Raw genomic sequence first — 17,086 nt, forward strand, 5'->3', positions numbered from 1 at the left:
TGTCGGCTGATGCAGATACCAGCCGGTCAACATCCGGATATGTCATGACATATGCGGGGGGAGTTGTTTCGTGGCAATCAAGGCTACAAAAGACGGTTACACTGTCAACCACGGCAGCGGAGTACACGGCGGCTGTGGAAGCCGGCAAAAAAATACTATGGATGAAGGACTTCATCGAAGAGCTAGGGATCCGGCAAGAGGAATATCGGCTCTATTGCGGTTGTCAAAGTGCCATTCACCGTGCGAAGAACGTAGTGTATCATTCCAGGACGAAGCACATACAACGGAGGTACCACTGGATTCGGGAGTGAGTAGAAGACCAAGAGTTCGTGTTGACAAAGATCCATACGGAGGAGAACGGGTCGGATATGTTGACCAAGGTGCTGACACCAGACAAGCTAGACGCATGCCGGACGTGGATCGGATTGACGACGCATCCCATACTGGAGGGAATGGGGAGTTTGTTAGTATCTCGGTCCCTCCGGATGGGATACGCAGGCCCGATATCGGAATACCCGGCAAGGAAGACCCGGTGAGAACCGGATGTTGTAGGCCTAGTGAGAACCTCTCACCGAATGAAGGGACATATATGTAGATATGTTTCTGAGAGCTCATTGGGGCTATATCTGTAAATAGTCCGAATGTCACATTAGTATAAATGTGACCTAGGGCAAACAGTGTACAGACTGTTGTTGTTATTATCTTCATATAGTGTAATTTGGCGAGGAGCGAACGACTATATGCAAGGAAAAGGGAGGAGTGAACAGGCCCTTTGAAAAGCAACGTAGTCGGCTATTAATAGCGCATTAAAATGCCACCACATGGCACTTCATTGCTATTATAGTACACGATGTGCGCATGTGCAGGAATCGAGAAAGGAGCCAACATGTAGAAAGAAAATCTCCACTGCATGGAGGCCTTCTCATTTCGCGAACAGAGAATGGCAAACGCATACAGGTGATTAAAGATAATCATACGCGAGTACCCAGAGCCCTTTAACACACCTACCTCACCAGCGACCACCGACTCAGAAGGAGAAATGGACTACATGGCGCTCTCTGAGGCAACCAAGAAGTGGTTGAAGCAACACGGATTGGAAGGATTCTTCAGGATCATGGAGGCACCACCACATAGAGAGGCGGAAAGGGTTGTCAAAGAAATTGACACAGAAATCATCACAGAGGAGGCCATCCATGCCCTAACGGGCCTACCTGAAGACGACATCTTCACCATCGACAACCCTACCTCGGAACAGCTCACGAAATACTTCGGTGAGTACTTGCTGGCCAGCAAGGCATATTACACACAGGGCGGCAAGGATGACTTATTCCGGGAGATTGCTCGTGTACTCCACAAGTTTGGCCATGTGTACCCTTTACCCCCGGCAATGCCTAGGAACAGAGTCGGTTTAATTATAGCCACATATGAGGGTATACAGGTGGATTGGTTGGTGCTGATCGCCGACAGACTGCGCACGGCCATCAACTCGGTAAGAGGGAAGGATGGCAGGAAAATATGGCCGGTGATGGTGCAATGGCTCACATTGTTAGCACCACTAGTGGAGCCCATCACTGCGAAGAAGCGGGGAAGATCAACCGAAGGAACCTCCAAAACGGCTTCAAAACGGCAGTAGCTATTGGCTGCTAGGGCAACCAAAGGGAAGGAGGCCGACACTGAAAAAACGACGAAAGAACGGCCTAACCAGGCGGAGACGCAGGAGGCAACACCGACACGGCCAATAAAGATTACATTGCGCCAACCAGGTCAACAAGAGCCAGACCCCTTGGCAATGAAAATCAATCTTGGGACTCAAGAGGAGGAAACGGCAGAGGAGCCCAGCGAGCACCTCCAACGACGCCAGAAGAAGAGCACTGCAGACCATGTCGGGGAGCAATCGGGTCCAGAGAAGGATAGGACGTCGATACCCCGCACTGAGGGCCCAGAGCCAAGGGTTGAAGCGGAACCGGTTCCTACAGAACCGGTCACAGAATTCCCTACGCAACAGGCTACGCCGGCGGGTCAGGACATAACAAGACCCACGATTCAAGGGCACGGTGATTCAGTTGTCTACACCATCGGCACACCAGGACAAACCAGAGCTGGAACGGCCAACTGAGGCACAACCAGAGCCAGAACTGACAAGTGGTAACTAACCGGAGCCAGAGTTGCCAACCAGACAAGATCAACCACTGGCGAGCACAAAAATCGGCCAACCCTCCGTGCGGAAACAACAACAAGGCACCAGCAGCCAATGGCTGCGGTGGATCGGTGAGCAAGTAGCCAGAGTGGTCCATTATATGGAGGCAGAAGAGAGAGCACAATTGGAGCGGTTGCTAGCCACAACCGAAGAACCAGAGAAGGCCCGGTCAAGGATCCAGAGCTTGGAACAAGAATTGGAAATAGCCAAGGAAGAATTGGCTAAGATGGTCATAACAGGACCCCAGGAACAAGAACCGGTGGCTCCAGTACATGTACAGAATAATGAAACACCGACAACTGTACAAAATCATATGAGCCCGATGACGGAAACAATCCCGAATACAATCATTACAGCGCAAGGACAAGAGCTTGTCGTTCTCAAAGAAGACTTGACTGCACAGGAAGCATTACGGGCGAGGGAAAGAGAATTAAAAAGTCATGGAGGAGGAACAACGGAAGACTACCGACAACCTCCACCGAGCAGAAGAAAGCCTACAGAAGGGACATCAAGCCTATGATCGGCTGAAGGAAGAGAAAATAAAATTGTTGCAAGAGAAGGATAAACTCTGGAGGATGGCGGAAATAGAGATAGAGAGGCTCAAAGAAGAGCTTCGGCAGCAAAAGCATAGGGAAGACCAAGCTCGCCGCCAAATCAATCAGAAGTTGAAGCAGAAAACAGAAGATTTTGAACGCCTGCATCGAGATTATAAATATGTTGAGACAGAATATAGGAAGCTCATCACCGACAGCGACCGGTAGCAAGAGAAGATGTTCGAGCTCCGGAACGAAGTGCTACGGGCGGAGACGGCACTAGCGGAAGAACTGGCTGAGAAGGAAACCATACGAACTGAAGCGCCACAAGAATGCCTGGAACTCCAGATGCAACATCATACGGAAACGGACCGCGCCACCATGGTCTTACAAAGAGTGCAGACAACTTATCAGAATCAACCGGTGTGCTACAAGGACCAGGAGGTGGTAACTGCGAACCTGATCAAACAGTTAAAAGATGAACGGCAGGCCGCTGAAGATAAATCAAAGATGGGGCTGGAGTGGATCCGGTGCATTGTACAACCATGGAAGAATCGAACGAAGCGATTGATTGAAGTCAACTCAGTATTATGGTGGTCGAAATGGGCGAAGCATGTTGTCGAGCTACAGTTGTTGAGGGCGGACGCAGAAAACCAGCAAAGGGAAGTAGATGAGTTCTATAAGCTGGAAAAGGAAGACTTTGCTGCCGTGAAAGATGAATTGGCAGATGACTTCATAGCATTGACTGATGAACAAATCGCAGTGGTCTGACAACTAGTGGCACAACTAGACGATGATCGGTTGAATAACCAAATCCGGTTTGAAAGTTACGAAAAGGAGAGGCTACAACAAGAGGCAACGAAAAGCGCGGCAACAATCAATCTCAATGATGAGGAGCCATCGTCGGAGCAAAGGACGGACAGAGACAAGGTTGGGACAAGCCAATTGGATTTAACTCAGGAGGACCAGCCAAGGGAGGAATATCCGCAAAAACCGCCAGCACCGAGAGCCGGACAACAGCTATCGGAGGAGCAACGCCTAGAAGAGCCAGAGACCGCACAATAGCAAGAGCAACAACAACAGCTAACAGAGCAGAAGCCGGAACAACGGCCACAGCCAACGGAGAAACAATAGTAGTAGTCTGATAAGCTTTCCGAAGAACCCTTAGAGCCCCTCGATTAGAGCATTCTGGACATTTTGGACAAGGATTGAAGGCCAGATAGTGGGATTCGACATACAAGGTATGTCCCACGGGCGTGCCATGTGTTAGCCAGCCGGCAAGGAGTGGAGGATAGTCCAGAATGTGAAAGGGCAAGAATTATCGGAAACTGTTATTAGAAAAATTAGAAATTAAGTATATTTTGAGATGTGAACGGACGGACCGGAATCGGTATGCCGATCTGGATACGGACCAGTTCGTATAAGTGTGCCGGTTGGCACCGTTTTGTATGTAGAGCTGGTGATCTATAAAAAGGCCCGGTTACATTGTAAATCAGGACGGATAATTAATAAAGCCCTATTTTCTTATCTCTGTGTATTGATTACCGCTTTGTGCTAATTACTTTCTATCTTACTCGTGTATTAAGATTCAATATATATTGCTTAAGTAGCCGATAAAGGTCTGATTAATCATCGCTCTAACTCTATCTCACCGTAGCACCCTTTGGTGAAGTGACTTCTGTAGACACCCTGTGTTAGGCTATTGTCCGGCCCTTAGGAGTAACATGGAACTCTAATCACTAAGACTTGACTTCCTATGTGGTGTGATTAAATTCATGTACACAATCTATATGACATATGAGGTAACACTACATAAAGCCATGGACAAATTCATGTGCACATTCTTCATGATATAGGAGCCAAGATTCCATTTGTTCCAATATTGTGCAATGTGGAAAATAAAAACCAATGGTATGCCAACTTCATACCCTGCCGAATTCAAAATGTAACAACTTTCACACGTAAATGTACGCTAAATTTCGGAGTTATTAATGGGATGAACACAGAAGCCTCGACTGCGACGACCTCGAAATTAATTATTATGGTTATTTACATTTGTGAACAATAATCCATGTACACAATCGATACGTAATAGGCGTCAAGGCACTCCATTAACATTGTATAATGTCAAGCTCATTGTTTGTCGAGCTTAGGTCTCAATGACCATAATGTGGACTTCTAAGCACTAAAGTACAACCAGAAAATGGTCTTGAATTGAAAACAATCTTGGTTGGGACAAACATATGATAGGAACTTTTGTTGGGGACAAGTGGTCGTAGTTTTTTGCTCAAATTTAATTGTTAGGCTACTCGGTATTTGCAACCAACTTCCTATCTCATATCCATTGGGATTCGAAGCAACATTACAAGTTGATATAGACTCAATTTTGGTATGGTTGCTGGGATTCCAGCCTAGGTCTCCACGGCCACAACGTGGAATTCTAACCACTAATCTACAACCACCGAGTTTGTGTTGCCAAATTGGAACTAACTCTTCACAACCGCAACATGGAGTTGTAACCACTAAGTATTGACTTTCCATGTTGCATGCATAAATGCATGGCTACAATCTAACTAACAAAGTAGGCAAGTTTCCATAAAGGCGTCCATAACTGTGGAATTCTAATCACAAAGACTTGACTTCCTATGTGGCGTGAATAAATTGATGTACACAATGTATATGACATATGAGGCAACTCTCGATAAAGCCATGGACAAATTCATGTACACATTCTATATGAAATAGGAGCCAACATTGCACTCGTGACTATATTATGCAATGTCGATAATGAAAACCAATGATATGCCAACTTCATACCCTGCCGAATTCAAAATCTAACAGTTTGCACACGTGAATGTACACTGAATTTTGGGGTCATTACTCGAATGTACGCGCAAGTCTCAACTATGATGACCTCGAATTTTAACCATTGAGTCGATTTTTTTTGCTCAAATTAATTATTATGGTTATTTACATTTGCAAACAATAATCCATGTACACATTCGATATGTAATATGCGTCAAGCCCCTCCGATAACATTGTCTAATGTCAAGCTTATTGTTTGTCGAGCTGAGGTCTCCATGACTGTAACGTAGACCTCTAACCAGTAAAGTAAAACCACAAAGTTCTTTTAAACCCTAAACAGTCTTGGTTGGGATAAACATTTGATAGGAATTTTTGTTGGGGATGGTTGGTCGTATCTTTTTGCTCAAATTAAATTGTTAGGCTCCACGATATTTGTAACCAACTTCCTATCTTAAATCCATTAGGATTTGAAGTATCTTTACAAGTTCATATAGTCACAGTTTTGGTGTGGTTGCTGGGATTCGAGCCGAAGTCTCCACGGCCACAATGTGGAATTCTAACCACTAAACTACAACCACCAAGTTTGTGTTGCCAAATTGGAACTAACACTTCACAACTGCAACATGGAATTGTAACCACTAAGTACTAACCTCCCCTATTGCATGCATAAATTCGTAGCTACACTCTATATAAATTATTAGGCAAGTCTCCATAAAGGGTTTCATAAATATGGAACTCTAATCACTAAGACTTGACTTCCTATGTGGCGTGAATAAATTCATGTACATAATCTATAGAACATATGAGGTAACTCTCCATAAAGCCATAGACAAATTCATGTGCACATTCTTTATGAGATAGGAGCCAAAATTACATTTGTTCCAATATTGTGCAATGTGGAAAATGAAAACCAATGCTATGCCAACTTCATACCTTGCTGAATTCAAAATGTAACAGTTTTGACACGTAAATGTACACTAAATTTTGCGGTCGTTGATGGAATGTACACGCAAGTGTCGACTACAACGACCTCGAAATTTAACCACAGAGTCGATTTTTATGCTCAAATTAATTATTATGGTTATTGGCATTTGCAAACAATAATGAATCTACATATTCCATACGTAATATGCGTCAAGCCCCTCCAATAACATTGTCTAATGTCAAGCTCATTGTTTGTCGAGCTTAGGTCTCCATGACCGTAACGTGGACATCTAACCACTAAAGTAAAACCCCAAAATTCTTTTAAACCCTAAACAATCTTAGTTAAGATAAACATTTGATAGGAACCTTTGTTGGGGATGGTTGGTTGTATCTTTTTGGTCAAATTAAATTGTTACGCTCGATATTTGCAACCAACTTCCTATCTCAAATCCATTGGGATTTGAAGCATCTTTACATGTTGATATACTCAGTTTTGGTGTGGTTGCTAGTATTTGAGCCCAGGTCCCCACGGCCACAACGTGGAATTCTAACTACTAAACTACAACCACCAGGTTTCTGTTGTCAAATTGGAACTAACTCCTCACAACCGCAACATGGAGTTATAACCACTAAGTATTGACTTTCCATGTTGCACGCATAAATTCATGGCTACATTCTATATAACATATTAGGCAAGTTTCCATAAAGGCGTCCATAAACGTGGAATTATAATCACCTAGACATGACTTCTTATGTCGCGTGAATAAATTGATGTACACAATCTATATGACATATGAGGCAAGTCTCGATAAAGTCATGGAGCAATTCATGTACACATTCTATATGAAAAAGGAGCCAACATTGCACTCGTGACAATATTGTGCAATGTGTAAAATGAAAACCAATAATATGCCAACTTCATACCGTTCCGAATTCAAAATATAACAGTTTTCACACGTAAATGTACGCTAAATTTCTGGGTCGTTAATGGCATGTACACGCAAGTGTCGACTACGACAACCTCGAAATTTAACCACTAAGTCGTTTTTTTTGCTCAAATTTATTATTATTGTTATTTACATTTGGAAACAATAATCCATGAACACATTCGATACGTAATATGCGTCAAGGCCCTCCGCTAGCATTGCATAATGTCAAGCTCATTGTTTGTCGAGCTTAGGTCTCCATGACCATAACGTGGATTTCTAAGCACTAAAGTACAACCAGAAAATTGACTTAAATGGAAAACAATCTTGGTTGGGACGATCATATGATAGGAACTTTTGTTGGGGACAGGTGGTCATAGTTTTTTTCTTAAATTAAATTGTTATCCTCCTCGGTATTTGCAACCAACTTCCTATGTCAAATCCATGGGGATTCGAAGAATCTTTACAAGTTGATATAGAATCAGTTTTGGTGTGGTTTGCTGGGATTCTAGACCAGGTCTCCACGGCCACAACGTGGAATTCTAACAACTAAACTACAACCACCGAGTTTGTGTTGCCAAATTGGAACTAACTCTTCACAACCGCAACATGGAGTTGTAACCATTAAGTATGGACTTCCCATGTTGCATGCATAAATTCGTGGCTACATTCTATATAACATATTAGGCAAGTTTCCATAAAGGCATGGAATTCTAATCACTAAGACTTGCCTTTCTATGTGGTTTGAATATATTGATGTACACAATCTATATGACATATGAGGCAAGTGTTAATAAAGCAATGGAAAAATTCATGTACACATTCGATATGAAATAGGAAGCAACATTGCACTCGTGACAGTAATGTGCAATGTGGAAAATGAAAACCAATGATATGCCAACTTCATACCCATCCGAATTCAAAATCTAACAGTTCTCACACGTGAGTGTACACTGAATTTCGGGGTCGTTAATGGAATGTACACGCAAGTCTCGACTACGACGACCTCGAATTTTAACCACTGAGTCGATTTTTTTTGCTCAAATTAATTATTATGGTTATTTTACATTTGCAAACAATAATCCATGTACACATTCGATATATAATATGCGTCAACGCCCTCTGATAACATTGTATAATATCAATCTCATTGCTTGTGGAGCTTAGGTTTCCATGACCATAACCTTGACTTCTAAGCACTAAAGTAGAACCAAAAAATTGTCTTAAATTGAAAATAATCTTGGTTGGGACGAACATTTGATGACAGAAACTTTTGTTAGGGACAGGTGGTTGTAGTTTTTTGCTTAAATTAAATTGTTATGCTTCTCGATATTTGCAACCAACTTCCTATCTCAAATCCATTGGGATTCAAAGCATCTTTACAAGTTGATATAGACTCAATTTTGGTGTGGTTGCTGGGATTCGAGCCCAGGTCTCCACGGCCACAACGTGGAATTCTAACCACTAAACTACAACCACCGAGATTGTATTACCAAATTGGAACTAACTCTTCACAACCGCAACATGGAGTTGTAACCACGAAGTATTGACTTTCCATGTTGCATGCAGAATTTCATAGCTACACTCTATAGAACATCTTCACGTCTTCACGTCTAACTGCTCTGCCTCAAGGTCCATGCTTGCCGTTATGCTCAATACCATTCGGATGGAAGTCATCTTTACTACCGAGGCAAATACCTTGTCGAAGTCCATGCCCTTCTTTTACTGGAACCTTTTCACCACGATCATGGCTTTGTATCTTGGGGGGTTGCTGGCATCTCTCGGGTTTAGCTTGTACACACACTTGTTTCGGAGTGCCCTCTTTTCTTTTGCGAACTCCACCAATTTATACGTGTGGTTCTCATGCATGGAATCCATCTCGTCTTGCATGGCACTCAACCACTTGCAGTTGTGGGTGTCTCTCTTAGCTTCTTTGAAGCTTTCCGGCTCCCCCTGATCGGTTAGCAGTACATCCTCTCGATCTGGACACCATTCTCTCTCTGAGAGGCTATCTGTGTCTTTTGTTTCTAGCAACCGGTTCCTCTATTTGTTCTTCATCCGAATTTGATTCAGGTTCTTGGTCGGTTCCGGTTCATGTTTCCTCTTCTTCTTCTGCCGGTTCGGTGTCCTCTCCGTAACCGGCCGGTTCTTCGAGTGTTAACCGGCTCTTTGCCGGTTGGGTTTGCATCTCATCGAACCGATCGTTACCGGTCAACTCAGAGTTCATTATCATCTTCTCCAACACCCAGTCGGGAAGGGTCTTGTTTTCCATGAAGATAATATCTCGACTCCGGAACACCTTCTTGTCGACGGGGTCCCACACTCGGTAACCGAACTGATCATCGCCGTATTCGAGGAATATGCAAGGCCTAGACTTTGGATCCAAATTTGCTCTCTGGTCCTTTGCCACATGCACGTAAGCGAGACACTCGAACACCTTCAGATACCGTTAAGGCACTTCCTTACCAGTCAATAGTCTCTGCGGCGTGTCTCCGTCCAAGGGTACTGAGGGTGATCTTTTTATCACGTACGTGGTTGTCGCAACCGCCTCAACCCAAAACGTCTTGGGTAACTTGGCATGTGTTAGCATACTCCGGACCGTCTCCATTATGGTCTGGTTTATCCTCTCGGCCAACTGGTTTTGTCCCGACGTCTTCGGCACGGTACATTCGAGCTGGATTCCCTTTGAGCAGTAGTACTCCTCGAACTGCCCCCGATATTCTCCTCTGTTATTTGCTCGAACCGCCTTTAGCTTCCAGCCGGTTTCTCTTTCCACTCTTGCGTGGAGCTCCTTGAAGACGGATAACAGCTGATCCTTCGTCTAAAACGGTGTGACCCACAGCTTCCGGCTATGGTCGTCTATGAACGTCACGAATTACTGCGATCCGGCATGTGACTTCGTGTCCACTTGACACACATTGGTATGCACCAGCTCCAGTGTTGCATTTCGTCTCATCGGTGGCCTTGAGCGGAAGGAGGTTCGGTTTTGCTTACCGGCTAGGCAGTCGGTGCATTTCTGAAGCTGCACGTCTTTCACCATAATGAGGTTGTCATCGGCAAGCCTCTTCATCCCCTTCTCTCTCATGTGACACAGCTCACCGACAGTGTCAGATACGACGTTCACTTCTTCCCGGCATAACCGGGCATTCATTAGGTATAGAGTGTTGACTTTCCGGGCTCGAGCCACTATTAGGCTCCCTTTACTGAACTTCATGACTCCGTTCCGGATGCTACCCATTGTCGTGAAAATCCGTCACTATGTGCGGATCGTGAGACGGAACCACCGGGGTTCTGGACTCGAAGGATTTAGATCAACATGTACAACACAAGCAAGTTTTAAGCATAAGACAAGTGGGAGAGACAAGTCATTAGTTTATTGCAAAAGAAAATCAATTCTTTATAATTTCAGAATCGTGTTACAATGGGTTGGGTATGGAAATGAGAGATTAGTTTTTCAAAGAAAGGAGCCAACAACCATGCAAGGAGTGGTCCGATATGAATACGAGAGATAATTTTTGACAAGAAAGATCAAGTAAACAAAGCTAGGAGTTTGATATCAATATGTGAGATAATTTGTTTCTCTAATCTGAGAGGGAAGAAGAAAGAAGGGGGGGGGGGGGGGGGGGCAGGAACTAGGACGGAAAAAATGGGACATATATCGAGCTCCTCGTTGATCCTCCTCCCCAATGTTACTTTGCATCCCCACTTTTAGTTGGATGGCCTCTATTTTTAGTTGCATGGCCTCTGCTTTTAGTTGCGTGCTTCCATTTTTAGATGCATGCCTTTTACTTTTAGTTGCATGGCCCTGGCTTTTGGTTGCATGCAATTGTCCGTATCATTCGGCCAAATGACACAATCATCTATAAAGTTTAGCCCGTGCGCAATCCGTGCGTGCGTCGCAACCAAACCGTAGACACGTTCGCGCGCAAAAGTCTCGACCGCGTAGTAGTGTACGGATCCATGCATTCGCACGTCCCGACCGCGCCATAGTTTACGCATCCACACGCGCGCACGTCCAACCCACACCATGTACGCATCCGCACACAAAGCGCGCGTCCAACCCACACCGTGTACGCATCCGCGCATAAAAGTCTCGACCGCGCCGTAGTGTACGCATCCACGTGTCCGCACACACGCGTCCGTCCACGCATGCGCGCGACGCGCACACACACATCCGCGCGCTCGTCTGCATATATGCGTACGCCCGAAACTTGCACACGCACGTACATCCGAAGACGTCCATGCGCGCATACGTCCAAAAACGTCCACGCGGCCATGCACACGCGTCCACGCATGCGCGCGACGCGCACACACACATCCGCGCGCTCGTCTGCATATATGCGTACGCCCGAAACTTGCACGCGCACGTACATCCGAAGACGTCCATGCGCGTATACGTCCAAAAACGTCCACGCGGCCATGCACACGCACATATGCCCGAAGCGTGCAACACAACACATAGTGTAACCCAAGTCCCCTTGAACATTCTATGCTCCACACATTGATAGAATGAATATGTTTTGGTTTCCCTTATATATTCTGGGTTCTAATTTTGTCCTATCTATGTGGGATATCTCATAGTTTTGTCTTGTCTTTTCTTTTCTTCAAACTTCACACTCACATAACTTGATACTTGTTTATCCGTTTTATGCGTAGTAAAATACGCTATGAAACTCTTGAACACATCTATCATTTTATATCCATATATTAAGCTAATCGTAAATAATTATTTACTAGTTTTCATATCGTGTGTGAAAAACCACACGACACCGTGTAGCCTTCATGGTCTAGCTGACCGGCTTATATTAGGTTCAGTCGAACCTCTAGAACGTGTCAGACATCCTTCAGCATTAGCTTGCATCCGGTTGGTGTTGTCAACCACATGTCTCCTATGCCGAAAATTCGGCATGTACCTTCATTCCCCATCCGGACACAATTGTGCTCACCAACTATGTAGGATGAGAAGCATTTCCGGTCCAAGCTCAGGTGGAACGACACTCCGGAATCGACAACCCACGTCGTCTTGTTGCCGACAGGGTACAACTCATTGTCTTCAGTGATGAGCATCAACTCTTCTTCACTTGCTGCGATTGCCGTCGTTCCCTTCCGGTCCGGCCCCCTCCGGTCTTTACCGTTCCGGTCCGGTGACCACTTCGAATCAGTATTGTTGATTTCCTTGTCTTTCGGGAAATGCCGACAGTTCTTTTGGAAGTGCCCCGGCTTGCCGCAATAGAAGCAAGTGGGCCTCCCCCTTGACTTTGACCGTGTCCCCGACTTTTCCCGGTTCTGGGGACTCCGATTCCCTTGTCTTCCGCGTTCCGATTCGGTAAGGAGGGCTTTGGCGTTGGAAGTCACCTCCTTGTCTTTTCGACACGCCTCCTCATCTACCAAGCTCGACTTGATTCTTTCTAGGGATAGTTGTTTTCCTTCCGCCCTAGCGTTGCCCAAAGTGACAACTAACATCTCCTAGCTATCCGGGAGGGAACCAAGCAGGAGTAATGCTAGTACCTCATCGGCGAGAGGTACTTCCAATGATGTTGCCTTGTGTATCAGCCCCTAGAAGGCATTCATTCTGAAACCCGATTAACCACATTTTTGTTCTGAAACATAACGTCGATCTTCTCCCAGAGCTCATGAGCCTTGCTCTCTTCATTGAAGTTGTTGTACAAGCTCATGTCGATGAAGCATCGTTTGTACGTCGTTGTCATGTGCATCACCTCCCATATCATGGCATCGATCTTGTCCGGTCTCTTGTCCCCGAACTGAACCGGCAACCAATGATCTTTAACCACGAGCATGTCCCTCATCTTCGACTTCCACACTGAGAAGTTGAAGCCGGCGAGCTTGAGCATGCCGCCAAATGAATCTTCCATTTTCTATGTCGTTTTGCTCTGATACCAGATTGTAGAGAATATGCGGAATAATGCTCGGCCATAACCGAGTCTTCAACTACAATTTCGTTGAGAATTAGAATCACAGAAATGGGAATGTAGAGATAGATACACGTATACACAAACAATATGAGAGAGGGTACACAATATGTTTACGTGGAAAACCCTAAATGGGAAAAACTAGGTGAGTTCACAAAGTCCAACTATCACTATGCAACGAGAATACAACAAAGGAACACAGAGGCAACGACCTCTTGCCCTCAATCTTTGCCTAACGGTAGTTACAACAGAGACACACTCTGCATCGCTCTCTCTCTCTCTCTGTTACTCTTTGTACAGTAGTTACAACAATAATTCTAAAAAACATCATCATACTCTACTTGTCCTAGGTCATATTTATACTAATATGACTTTCGGGCTATTTACAAATGTAGCCACAATGGGCTAACATAGACATATTTACATATATGTCCCTTCATCCGGTGAGAGGTTCTCACCAGGCTTGCATCATCCGGTTCTCACAGGGTCTTCATTGTCGGGTACTCCTCATCCGGTTCTCACCGGGTATTCCTTACCGGGTACTCATCATCCGGTTCTCACAGGGTCTTCTGTTGCCGAGTACTCATATCCCATCCGGAGGAACCAAAATCCTAAAACTTAAAGTGATTGCCCTAAGTCATATTTATAGTAATATGAACTTAGGGCTATTTACAACTATAGCGTCAATGGCCTTACTCCAGACATATTTACAAATCTGTCTTCTCTTTCGGTTCTCACCGGGTCTCCTCTGATTTCCAAATCTCTTCCAGTTCTCACCGGGTACTCTTTATTCATTACTGGATCCCATCCTGAGAGACCGATTTCCCAACATCAATGTACACATTCGATACGTAATATGCGTCAAGGCCCTCTGATTAGAATGTATAATGTCACACTCATTGTTTCTCAAGCTTAGGTCTACATGACCAGAACGTGGACTTCTAACCACTAAAGTACAACCACAAAATGGTCTTAAATTGAAAACAATCTTGGTTGCGACGAACATTTAATAGGAACCTTTGTTGGGGATGGTTGGTCATAGTTCTTTGCTTAAATTAAAGTGTTATGCTCCTCGGTGTTTGCAACCAACTTCCTATCTCAAATCCATCGGGATTCGAAGCACCTTTACAGGTTGATATAAACTTAGTTTTGGTGTGGTTGCTGGGATTCGAGCCCAGGTCTCCACGGCCACAACGTGGAATTCTAACCACTAAACTACAACCACCGAGTGAGTTTGTGTTGCTAAATTGGAACTATCTCTTCACAACCGCAACATGGAGCTGTAACCACTAAGTACTGACTTTCCATGTTGCATGCATAAATTCATAGCTACGCTCTATATAACATATTAGGCAAGTCTCTTAAAGGCATCCAGAAATATGGAGTTCTAATCACTAAGAGTTCAAATCCTATGTGGCGTGAATAAATTAATGTGTAGAATCTATATGACATATGAGGCAAGTTTTGATAAAGCCATGGACAAATTCATGTGCACATTCTATATGAAATAGGAGCCAAGATTGCACTCCTGACAATATTGTGCAATGTGGAAAATGAAAACCAATCTCGAATTTTAACCACGAAGTCAAATTTTTTGCTCAAATGAATTATTATGGTTTTTATTTGCAAACATAAATCAATGTACACATTTGATACGTAATATGTGTCAAGGCCCTCCGATAACAATGTATAATGTCAAGCTCATTGTTTTTCAAGCTTAGGTCCACATGACCAGAACGTGGACTTCTAACCACTAAAGTACAAGCACAAAATTCTCTTAAATTGAAAACAATCTTGGTTGGCAAGAACATTTGAAAGGAATCTTTGTTGGGGATGGTTGGTCATAGTTTTTTGCTCCTCAGTATTTGCAACCAACTTCCTATCTCTAATCTATTAGGATTCGAAGCATCTTTACAGGTTGATATAAACTTAGTTTTTGTGTGGTTGCTGGGATTCGAGCCCAGGTCTCCACGGCCACAACGTGGAATTCTAACCACTAAACTACAACCACCAAGTTTGTGTTGTCAAATTGGAACTAACTCTTCTCACCCGCAACATGGAGTTGTTACCACTATGTACCGACTTTCCATACTTCATGCATAAATTCATAGATATACTCTATATAACATATTCGGTGTTGACTATACGGTCATGACAAGGAGTGCGAAATGGTTGATCATCGGTGGGGAGAGGCCTAGATGCGAGAGAGGTTTTGGGTTTAGGGGTTTTGGGTTTAGGAATTAGGGTTTAGGGATTTGAGGATTAAAGAGTAGGATTTAGGGGTTTAGGGTTTTAGGGATTAGGGTTGTTGACCATATGGTCGTGACATGGAGTGTGGAATGGTAGATCGTCAATGGGTAGAGGAAAGAGAAAACAGGGTTCACGATTAAGCATAAGAGGGGATGAAGTGTAAATAACCACCAAGAACAATTTGAGCGCACCCAAATCGTTTAACACACTTGGTGTAAGTGAAGCATAATGAGAGATAGAGGAAGGGGAGAGAGACGAGGGATTAATCACTAACATTAAAACTAGAAATAAGTTAAAACATAACCATAAGCTAAATAGTCTAGATGAGAGAGAGGGAGAGATTAAGAAGGAGACTAATTTTCATTAAGGAAAAGGAAAAGTTACAATACCATGGGTAATGGTCATGAGCAAACTAGTTTCGCCCCCTACGGGCCTCATCAGTGCTAAAATGACCATTTGGGGTGGATAGGTTTACATAAGGAGTTTTCGGAAAGGCTTTAGAGAAATGACAATGGGGAGTGTGGGTGTGCTTATGGATGTGATTGAAAGGGGGAAGATTTGGAGAAGAAGGAAAAGGATTTTATGGGCTTTAATGTGATAAGGGGAAGGTTTTGGTATAAGGAAAATGAGGTTATATTGTAAAAGGAGGGATAAGAAGAAAACGGAGAGTTTAGGATATAAAATGTAAAAAGAGAGGAAATATAAGGGGCATTAAGAGAGAGGGGGAAACAAGGATTATGTGAGATGATGAGAAGGGAAGGAGAGAGAGAGAGAGAGAGAGAGAAAGGAAAAACGCTTTTTGCTGAAATTAAATTCTTATGCTTCTCGATATTTGCAACCAACTTTCTATCTCAAATCCATCGAGATTCGAAGTATCTTTACATGTTGATATATACTCACTTTTGGTGTGGTTGCTGGGATTCGAGCCCAAGTCTCCATGACCACAACGTGGAATTCTAACCACTAAACTACAACCACCGAGTTTGTGTTGCCAAATTGGAACTAAGTCTTCACAACCGCACTATGGAGTTGTAAACACTAAGTACTGAATTTCCATGTTGCATGCATAAATTCATAGCTACACTCTATATAATATATTAGGCAAGTTTCCATAAAGGCATCCATAAATATGAAACTCTATTCATTAAGACTTGACTTCCTATGTGGCGTGAATAAATTGATATACACAATCTATATCACATATGAGGCAAGTCTCCATAAAGCCATGGACAAATTCAAGTGCACATTCTATAGGAAATAGGAGCCAAGATTGCACTCGTGACAATATTGTGCAATGTGGAAAATGAAAACCAATGGTATGCCAACTTCATACCCTACCAAATTCAAAATATAACAGTTTTCACATATAACTGTACACTAAATTTCGGGGTCCTGAATGGGATTCATGCACAGTCTCGACTGCGATGACCTCGAATTGGGATTCATGCACAAATGTCGATTGCGATAACTGGGAATTTTAACCACGGAGTTGATTTTTTTGCTCAAATTAATTTTTATGGT

General features: G+C 43.7%; 3 non-coding genes across 3 annotated transcripts; all 3 read right to left on the reverse strand.

Moving 5' to 3' along the window:
* Window positions 1-8,792: 8,792 nt before the first annotated feature.
* Window positions 8,793-8,864, reverse strand: TRNAH-GUG (transfer RNA histidin (anticodon GUG)). Its single transcript has one exon. It is a non-coding gene; the product is annotated as a tRNA-His (tRNA).
* Window positions 8,865-14,468: 5,604 nt separating this feature from the next.
* On the reverse strand, window positions 14,469-14,540 carry TRNAH-GUG (transfer RNA histidin (anticodon GUG)). Its single transcript has one exon. It is a non-coding gene; the product is annotated as a tRNA-His (tRNA).
* A 714-nt stretch (window positions 14,541-15,254) lies between these two features.
* On the reverse strand, window positions 15,255-15,326 carry TRNAH-GUG (transfer RNA histidin (anticodon GUG)). Its single transcript has one exon. It is a non-coding gene; the product is annotated as a tRNA-His (tRNA).
* Between the last annotated feature and the right edge of the window lie 1,760 nt (window positions 15,327-17,086).

This window comes from Azolla caroliniana, unplaced genomic scaffold (assembly GCF_043228905.1).
Source record: "Azolla caroliniana isolate FFs.n. ecotype wild unplaced genomic scaffold, voAzoCaro1.0.p SCAF_4, whole genome shotgun sequence".
In the NCBI taxonomy this organism is placed as follows: Eukaryota; Viridiplantae; Streptophyta; class Polypodiopsida; order Salviniales; family Salviniaceae; genus Azolla; species Azolla caroliniana.